This window comes from Plectropomus leopardus, chromosome 8 (assembly GCF_026936395.1).
Source record: "Plectropomus leopardus strain MGB_pleo_1.0 chromosome 8, ASM2693639v1, whole genome shotgun sequence".
Taxonomy (NCBI): Eukaryota; Metazoa; Chordata; class Actinopteri; order Perciformes; family Serranidae; genus Plectropomus; species Plectropomus leopardus.
Genome location: NC_142183.1, coordinates 18309945 through 18320329, shown reverse-complemented (window position 1 = coordinate 18320329; position 10385 = coordinate 18309945). Strand labels below are relative to the sequence as shown.

Sequence of the window (10385 nt, the reverse complement as noted above, 5' to 3'; positions counted from 1 at the left end):
CTGATATATATATGTTTACTTTTAGGTTCAGACATCTGAAATCAATTGCTAGTGTGCTAATCAGTTTAAATCAGAAGTGGGACCAAGTTATTGTTTTCGCAAGCCACAAGTAAGTCTCAAGTCTTTGCACTCAAATCTTAAGTCAAGACAGCAAGTCCCGAGTCAAGTCCTAACTCAAGACTAACAGTCCCAAGTCCTTAATCCTAAACTTTGAGTTTTGTGTCCTAAAAAAGCTTGTATTTGTTTTGTTTTGTTTTTTTAAAATGTACTTGCTAATACCAATGTACCATTAGCTGTTGAGGTAATGACAGCTAAACATTAGCCATTATGGTAATATTGGCCTCAACTTACTGCTCTTTATGCAACTTCAAATGTTGAACAAAGTTGGAAGTTGTTATGCCTCTGCCTGTAATTTTCGACTTGTTTTGTATACTGCATTGTTTTTTGACCAGAATTTTTGAATGGGAAGAAAACCAATTTTGGGATCGTTCTCTCCTGCAGCGTGGCTGAATGCTATCAGATTGACACTTTTTGATTAATAAAAATACTTAAAATCTTTGTGCTTGGGGGAAGATATCAAATATTTTCAGTCGAAAGTCTCAAGTCCAAATTAAGTCACAGATGCTTTAGTCCAAGTTGATTTGCAAGTCTGTTTTTATTTTGTCAATTCAAGTCTGAAATCATCAAATTTGTGACTCGAGTCCACTGATCTGGTTTTATTTGTTTAAAGGTCGACTTGCCTTTGTAACCTGTAGTAAGCTAAGTGTGTTAAAGGGTTACCACAACAGCATGTCAGGAGCAATGCATTTATAATGAACACAGTAAGGGTTAAGACTGGCTTAGAAAACACACACGTGTTAAATGCATCCTCCCATTTCTGCATCAAATTGCTTTATCCTTTGTGACTGTGACAGCACCAGAGACCGTTTCAAATTTGACAACATAAAAAGAAAAATAAATTAATTTTAAAAATAATTCTATTTCCGGTTGTAATGTCAACTGACCGGAAGTAAACGTGGATCCAGGCTTTGGGGCTTTGGTTTCGAAGTCTTTGCTGAAGAAATGCAGTGTCGGCAGATAGTTTCACTATCTCGGTGCCATCAGTCAGTGCACATGTGCGCTTGAATTGATCCTTGTTCACCGTCAATAACGATTGCGGAAAGATTGCATGAAGATAAGATGATGAGCTCTGCAGACTGTGTTTGCACAGGTAAGAGCACCACAGAAGCGTCGGTTATGGCGGTGAAATACATTATAAACGTCTGTAAACAGTAAAATCGTGCGTTGTTCCCAAATAGTATTGTGAATTTGAGTTGTCATGTAGTGCTGGGATATGTGTATGTGCTCGGAGGACTTACGATTTGACCGGCTAGCGATCAGCATAACCGGTTAGCGCTAGCATTTAGCATAAATGACGATTAGCACTCGCAGTTCACAGGCTGCGTAACGTTTTAACGGTTAGCTTAAATTGTCGTTCAGAGTCGGTATTTTAAATGTGGACCAACCTCTGTAACGTTAGCTGAGTGTTATTTTAAAACTTAAACTGTGGTCTGTAAACCGTGTCATGTTTTTAAGACTGTGTAAAAGTTGTTGTTAGCAGACTGGCAGTGAGCCAGGCTAGTAGAGATACATCTGTCAGTCTGTAGGAAGTATGGCTAAGACCAGATAAACACTACTTTTTAACCTGCTTTGCACTCATGCTTTTAATAATGTATTGAACTTTTAGTATTTTTTTAAAGCGCGTCTCATGGATGTCAATGTTAACTTCTTGAGCCTTTAACCAAAGGTGATTTCCTGTCACTATGTGATAGACTATAAAGTTTTCTTGATTCTTGATTAGAGAATAATAAATCCGACAGGAATGATTGAAAGCTAGGTTATTTAAATGACACAGCCAGCATAAATGAGCAGGTAACAGGGTTTTTTAGGCTAAGCTACCATCTTAAATCACCAGGTTTTCAACCTGTATGTAAACAGTAAACAAGAGAATTGTGTGGAGAATAATACAGAGTTGTTCTCATACAGGTGTGAAAATATGATTAGTGTTGTATATGTTTAATGTGAGTTTTTTTCTGCTTTTGTAGAAAACATGTTATTTGATTTAAATGCTCACTATGGCTATAAATCTGTTCTGAAAAGGTAACTCTTAGAGGTGTAATAATACATTGGTCTGGATCAGTATATTGATGAAATGATCAACAATCCAATATTATTGATACATATTGCTTATTTCACTTTGTATCAATCCAATATTATTGATACAAAGTGAAATAAGCAATTCGTATCTTTAACTTTAAGATAAGCCTTTATTTTGAAAATTCCCATGGCATGTCCGTTCTGGAAGAGGGATCTCTCATCATCCTCTGCTGCTCTTCCTGAGGTTTCCTCCATTTTTTTTCTCCCCTGTTTCAGGGGTTCTTTTTGGGAGTTTTTCTTTAGGTGATGTGAGTGTCTAAGGGCAGAGAGATGTCGTATGCTGTAAAGCCCTCTGAGGCAAACCGTGTTTTGTCATTATGGACTTTATAAATAAAATTGACTTGACTTGCAAGCAGCCTATGGCCAGGGAGATAATAGTACAGAGCCAAGAAAGAGGCACGGAAGATATTTACTGACACTGTCTCATAGCATCTGCAGCCCCCTGAATTGAATTGAATCAAAATTTTATTGTTGCATACTTTGTAGTATCAACAAATATCTCATCATTGTCCAAAGAATATCATATCAAATCGTGATGGAACTTGTGATTTACACCTCTAGTTACTCCCGTAAATGAATGTGTTGCACCACTTTGGACCAAATGTTTAATTCTGAGTCTGAAACATAATCAGTTGAGCAGCAGCAACACATCACATCGTGTTGCAGTGATTTTGTACTATTGTTTTAGTCGAGAGATTAGCCTGGGATGTTTTGAGTTGGCACAGGGGATCAAGGTTTGGAGAAGCAGCTAGCTGCAACCAAAGGAGGTGAGATGTGACTTTCGGTGACCCCGTGGTTACCTTAATTAAGCTACATGTTGTGTCTCCTCAGCTCACTTGGAAATGTTTGCCGCTGGTAAGCCTACATTTAAGAGTCACCTGGGTTTTGTTCGTTGCTGGAAGTTGTTTGAACCTTGCAGCTTTGTTGTAAGAATGGGATTTCTAGAGTGCTGTTAAAGTATCTGTTTATGTTCTGTAAATACCTCCTCACTTGTAGGCCGGCTGCTTGTTGAACCATTATGCATTGTTTTATATTTCCACAAGTGTTTAATACAGAAGACGTGATGTGTGGGTGCTGAGCCTTTGGAGTTGTTTAAAGGCAGCTTTGACAGAGCTATTCTGAGTAACAACAGTAAAGTAACAAGTCATTTATTGTTGTTGCATAATAAGTAGTACATTTCAATGAGAAATGTCTAATAAGTAATTGATCAAACTTTTCAAGTAACTTGCACAACACTGATTGTAAATTGTTGTTGTGTATGACTTGCAGGCATTTCTATATTCCTAGGTGTTGTTGCTGTCCAGCGGCTTGTAAGCCCATGTGGGCTGGGCACCATATGGTGCAGGACACTCAAAACAAATGAGTCTATACTTTCTTCTTTCTGTATTTGCAGTTTGTCTCTTAAAGCTGCGTACATGCATTGTCAAATTAGCGATTCTGTTTCCTCATTTGTGTTTTCTCAAGATGCAGTGTTGAGCTCTCAGCCGCCATGAAGTAAGGATATAGAGAAGAATACACAATTGTAACATGTAAATATTTACCACACTATATCCACAACATATTATTGTCAAACTAATATGGGATACTGATTAAGTCAGTAGTTATTCGTTAATTCATATGTTGCTTTCGACTTGTTTCTTTTGTCTGTATTCAGGTACAGTTTCCTCTGGAATGTGCTGGACTGCTTTAAACAGGACATTCACCCCCAAATAAAAAAAATATAGTTTTCCTCTTACCTGTAGTGCTTTTTATCAATCTAGGTTGTTGTGGTGCAAGTTTGAGTTTACAAGATATTGTCCGCAGAGATGTCTGCCTTCTCTCAGAAGTATAATGGTACAAAATAGCACTCAGCTTTTAGGTCTGAAAGTGCCAAAATATACATGAACAACAACAAACAAACTGTGTGTATGTGTTTTTTGGCTCCGTGAGCACCAAAAGACAGGCACACATCTCTACAGCCGGTATCCAACAATCAGCAACTCACTAAAACAATCTGGACTGATAAATAGATCTGGAGTAAGAGGAAAAATGCATTTTTGTTTTTGGGGTGAACTATCCCTATAAGGCAAACAGATAGAGCCTCCACTAAATCAGAAAGAAGAGCAAATTGAGTCAAATCAAAAAATAGTTTTAAAATGGCAAACAATAATGTTAAATCTCGTGTCAAGGAAACAAAAAAAAGCAACATAATTCACAGCTTGAACTTTCTAACAAACATGATCTGAGAAGTAATGCAGTTGAATACAAAGAACCTTTTGTAAAGCTAATGTTATCTGCGTTCACTCTGATTATAACTTATATAAATGAATGTTATGTAATATATGGTGAGACAGCTGCTGACTCACCGGTGCACTGACTGATCTGTTGATTGCCTGGCTTTGAATGAACATACGTGCCTAGTCATCTTTGACATAAACTGTACTGCAGTTTATTGGCTTTTTTTTTGGCATCATGTGTGGTACCAGCATGCTGTGTTCTTGTGCACCTCCTCACAGAGACTCTGCTTTGATAATGAGTGTTTTATTAAGTGTAAAAGCTTGTGTTGTTTTCTGTCTTTAGCCAGAGAGGCCAAAACTGTTTTTATGTTACCTGACCCCCCGCCCCGTTTACAGTTAAGAAAAAGAAAATTCGAAAAAAAGAGAAGTAAAAAACCGTATGGTATGTTGCATCCTGTGCAGCAAAGGGATTTCCCCCAGGAAAGTCCTGCCAGACACTAGTGATTAGACTAACAAAAAAGAAATTCATTTATGTAAAAACGTAATGGATTACTTTAATCTTGAAATCACTTTTAAATCCTTCATATGTATCTTACACTAATATGTCCTCATTTCAAAATCCCATAGAGAAAGACAGTTAGGTCAAACCTGTTTTAAATCACTGACGACGATAGTCATAACACTAGACATGCAAAGTGATGAAATGACAGCTTTGTGAACACGACGAGGAAATGAAAGTTCTAAAGCAATAATAAATGTGCAAGTACAATGGCGTGATATTGAGAAACTGAACACTCCTGCTACAGTGTTTCAGCTGTAGGCAATCGTCTGTGACTACCTACAGATGGGATCTGAACAGAGGCACACCAGGGTTGATTTAATCAATTTTTAGAACATTTTGTTTCTTGCTTAACCCCAGGCAATCAGCATCGCACAGGCAAAACCCACATGGCAGCCATATTGCCAGGAGGATTGCCCACGGTGGACAAAAGCTGAACCTTTCTTATCCTCCTATAGCCTGGTATCTGAATCTCATAGCATATGCATGCAGATAACAACTTCAAAAGATTAATTCTCATCTTACTACACATTTTTTTTTGCAGGAAAATCTCTTGTACTCAGAGTAGCCTAAGTCTTTTGTTACATAGCCTTTAGCTTGGTAAAGAACTTTCCCTTCAAATTCATCCTGAGGCTCATGCCTGATTCCCCTGTTTGACGTGCAGTGGTGATAAATTATTTAGGTTGAATCTGTATTTTGTTATTGGATGGAGTTGGATGGAATACTAAAATGTATCAAGATGCCAGATATGAGGGCTGTTTCGGGTGAATTTAACACAAGATATTGACCTTTTAAATAGTGGGCTTGTACACCAGATCATTACATAACTTAATGTTTCCCCTGACTGCCCCTAAGTTAATCACATTTTAGCAAGTGAAAGTACCCAGGAGAAAAACTTGTACAGGGGGGTCTGCATGCTAGCTGGCATTTGATGACTACAATCTCAATGTATAATAATAAATAATATAGTATAATTACTTTATTAAGGACACAGAGAAAGGTCCATAGTGTACAACATAAAACACAGACAAAGGTCTATGCACAAATATGCAATAGATACAATTAAAAAAAAAGAAAAACAAAACAAATAGGAATTGCACAACAAAACATTGCACAATTTAATTAAAAAAAAAGTAGAATTCTATATTCAATAGTCAACACAAATTCCAAATTGTCATTAAAATGGCAAAGTAGGGGTCGGCGATGTATTGATTATACTTAATAATAGTCATCATCAAAGCAGAGACTTGTTCCATTCGGGATGTATAACATGAGCATCGCGAACACAAGTATAAATTGTAAAATGTTTTTTTTTTTTTTTCACTGGCACAAACATTAATGTCAGACTACTCTCTCTTGGGCGATAGTGTGTGAGACGAGGCGTGTGCTTTTGCGTCTGCAGGGCTCCAAACAGTGAACATTTAGTCGCATTTTGTGACCATGGAGCACCAAAGCAACTTGCAGATATTTAAAAATATACAAACTGGAGAGCTGTTAGTTTGACTCCTGCTCACAGTGAATAAATCTTTACATTTAATGGCGCCATTGAAACAATTTTAACTTTCTTTTAACAGCCAGTTAACACCAAAGTTCACGCCGAAAAAATCAACACCTCCAGCCCGAGACAAGTCCAATGCTTCAGAATTAAAGCACCAGTGATTCTGCTGTAATTTATTTTTATTATAACAATACTAAATTTAACTTAATTATAACTTACTTTGACTGTCTCATAACACAATTTTTTTCAACTTCACTATAACAGTACTTTATTTACCTTCAATATAAAGTATCTTATTTAACTTTGTTATAACAGTACTTTATGTAACTAATGTAATACTTTATGTAGTAGTTTTTTGTTTAAGCCTCGTTGTTTAAAGGAGAATATATATATTGTATGGGATGAGGAAAATCAATACAGCATTATGATATTTCACATGGTAATATTGTGTTGATACACAGATGTCAAGTTTTAATTTTTTTATGTATAAATATTAAATATTCCAAATATAATTAAACTTTTGATTGCCTTCGAAAATTATAAAAAAAAAGTTGTCTTTTTTTCAGTCCACTAGATACCTTTTGGTGTAATAAATTTGATTGAAATTAGATGAAACAGACTGAAAACTTTCTTATTAGATGATGTTGAGAGTTTTTCTTTGAGGACAGAATTTACAGCTGAAAATAGGTAATAAATCACAATTTATCATAGTATATATTATCTCACTGTATTGTGAAACATTTAAAATCACAATAATATTATATTGTGACTCAGTTATCTTGATAATGTTGTATCATGGGGCTTCTTGTGAATCCCACCCCTAATATATTGTGTATAGTGATATAGCCTTAAAATATTGCCATATTATTTATCGGCCATATCACCCAGCTCTATGGCGAGGAAGGCTGAAGGTATTCTGTAAATGTATGCAATGTAGCATCAAATAGGCTTTGAAAAGTAATAAAACAAAAGCACTAAAAATATAAGCAAAAGATAATAAATGAAATATTAATTTGAATATATTATCAGGTTGAATATTACACTTTTGATATACTCAATCTCTCCCTTCACTTCTCTTGCACTGTACTGTAAGCCCTATGTCCTTCACAGCATAGGAAACCATGCATAAAGACCAGGCTTCCCAGCATGCCTCAGGCTTTCCAACATAGTTGCCAGCAGGATGCAACACTGTGAAAGGTGCTGCCTCTTTAAGTCTCCTGTGTGGCATGTTAAGCAATGGTAATCTGCCGCAGTGCAGACAATAAATTCCACTGCATAACTAAGCGTCGCCATGACATCGTACCTGGATGGAATATCATATGGGCAGATGGAGGCGTAGATGGATGGAGGCCATGCCCCTTGCAGAATAAATATGTGTCCCCGGTGTTGACACAAAAGGGACAAAATCTGACAACTAGTCGCAGTGTCACCGCTTGTCCGTGCGCTGTAATAGAGAAAAAAAGAGGACTGTGCATTAATTATTTCCCCTAGCTTAGTGCCGGCTTGGTCAGCATGCGATTCATCTGTTCAGTGCAACAATGGAGCTCAATGCTATGACAAATCTGAAGGCTTGGGCTGTCTTCCCAGTTCCCAAAAGCTTAATAGCGTGCCATGTGGAATGATGTAATGCTAAAACACTGCAAAACTTGAGTGCTCACCAGCTTTAGTGAGGGCAGGGGAAAGAGGGAGAGACAGACTGGAGAGAGAGGGAGAGAGACAGAAGGAGACTCAAAGGGCCTGATTACTGCATATCATCTAGAATACAACTTGTACCACACAAATCTCCAGTGAGATCCCCATACTGTTGGAGTATGATAACAGAAATGAAAAGCTAGTTTGTGTTGGGGCTCTCTTAACGCAGCCGCCTCGCAGTGTTGAGGAAAGTGATCTTCGAATGTTCACTGCATGACTTAGACAGCAACTCTGCAGTTATTTGACAAACTGAAAGCCATTTCAGGCTGTCACAAGCAAAATTATTTGGAACACCCTGTAGCAAGGACCTATAATCCCCAACAAAGAAATGTTATTATTCACAACAGTGTTAAAAGAGACACACCAAAGCTGCCCTGCACTAAGTGTGGGTTTTGCTACGGGGTTTTGATCATTTTTTTTTTTCTTATTTTTTCATGAAAGATATTAGACGGGCTTTTTTATTCTTTTCACTTCTTTTAACTACAGAAGATTAAAGGGTGGTGCACTATAGCAACCACAGTAACACTTGATAAAACCTCTTTTTGCATAGATATTGCTTCTTCCATAAAGAAAAGTCAGTGCAATTTTTGCTTGTGACAGCATGCTGTCAAATATAATGAGAAATGCTAAATCACAGGCAATGAAAAGTAGAGCTCACTTGTTCTAATCCGTTCATAAGATCTCTTCCATCACTGTGAATACCAAACCTCAGCATGCAGCTCTAATTATCCAGATTGTTTAGAGCCTACAGCAATACAATGCTGCCTATAAGTCAACATTTTGAGGCAAATTGTAAAATTGACATATGGTATGATAATGAGTCACGATCAGTGTATCAACATGTATACCACCACAGATTACTAAATAAATGTCCTAAAATGTATTTTTTTCCATATTCCATTAGATGACCCAAATTTAGTAACATATTCTAAATACTTTGGATTATTTTTTAAATACTACATAATGTTCTTGCTGAACTCATTTATCTACGTCTTAAATTTCCATGTCAAAAACTTGTGTTTGTGTGTGATAGTGTCCTGGTTGTGCATGTCCTTCCACTTTTTAAAATCTGTTTACAGGAAATGCATGCCTCAGATGATTTTAACACTGTGTCCTAACAGCAAGCAAGCGCTGCTTTCTGTCCACACTGAATTTGTTAAATATGCACTTCTGTTACGTCATGTAAACAAACCACATAGGCTTCTTATCAGCTGTGTGCTAAGTAGAGATAATTGGAGATGCAGCCACTTAAAAGATTAGGAGAGTACTTACTATCTTTCTATGTTTGTTTGTTTTTTTGAAGATAAAATAAGTTTTATATTGCAATTTTTATTGGAAGTGATATACAATATAGCCAACTGCAAGTTTTGTTAGTGATAGTTATTAACCAGAAACTTTCAGCCCCCTCCATAAATAAGGTACTATTTAGGTGACTTAGGTTTTCGTAGTGAAATGAGTTGTTATTGTGTGGGTAACTCCTCATTTTAACTTCACAGGTCGACCGTTCCTCCTCCATTGTGTGGCTTTCAAACCGAGCAACAGGAATAAATAGAAACACAACGCTCGGTAAAAGTTCAGCTTAAAAAGGCATGGCGGTGTTGAACATGTCACTAGAAAACAATGCTGTCAAACAGATGCTCCCTTGCATCGCATCCAGTTAGGACACGGTGTTAGAGCAAATTAAAAAATAAAGTAATACCCTCAATTTATCTGTTTTTAAAAACAGCATTCAAGCACCAATTTAAACCGTAAATGTAAAACTCTTACTCATTTTTTGTATTTTGAATATGTAACTCTGTTACTTGTATTCCATTACTCCCCCACCCTATTGATGATAAATAAATGAAATTATTAAATATATTATTAAATTTAAAATTTGCTTTGTTGCATATAAGGCCAAACATCCACATCAGGTTAATGTATTTCTATAAACAATGCTAAGTTATTACAAAAATATTTGTTTTTCCCAAGAAGTTCATGCAACCCACATCACTGTGGCATTTAAATCACTTGAAATGAAAATCTGATATGATTATTTTTATCATCCACTGCAGTCTGTGGGCATATTACAGTCTCTACTCACACTGAGCAAAATACGCACAAGGAATACATATCACATCCTGATCAGAGAATTTCAGAGATTAAGTGTCGTAAGCCGCAGTTTTTTTATTACATTACCAACCAAATTACATTATATCATTAGGCAACATAATTGCAGTTTGTA

At 36.5% G+C, this 10385-nt stretch overlaps 1 long non-coding RNA gene across 4 annotated transcripts in view; it reads left to right on the top strand.

Annotated features, from left to right (window-relative positions):
• Window positions 1–1020: 1020 nt before the first annotated feature.
• Window positions 1021–10385, top strand: part of LOC148188888 (uncharacterized) — an 82829-nt gene continuing 73464 nt past the window's right edge. For all 4 annotated transcript variants that reach the window (XR_015777259.1, XR_015777261.1, XR_015777260.1 and 1 more), the window contains exon 1: window positions 1021–1210. This is a non-coding gene — a long non-coding RNA (uncharacterized LOC148188888). The remainder of the gene's footprint in view (window positions 1211–10385) is intronic.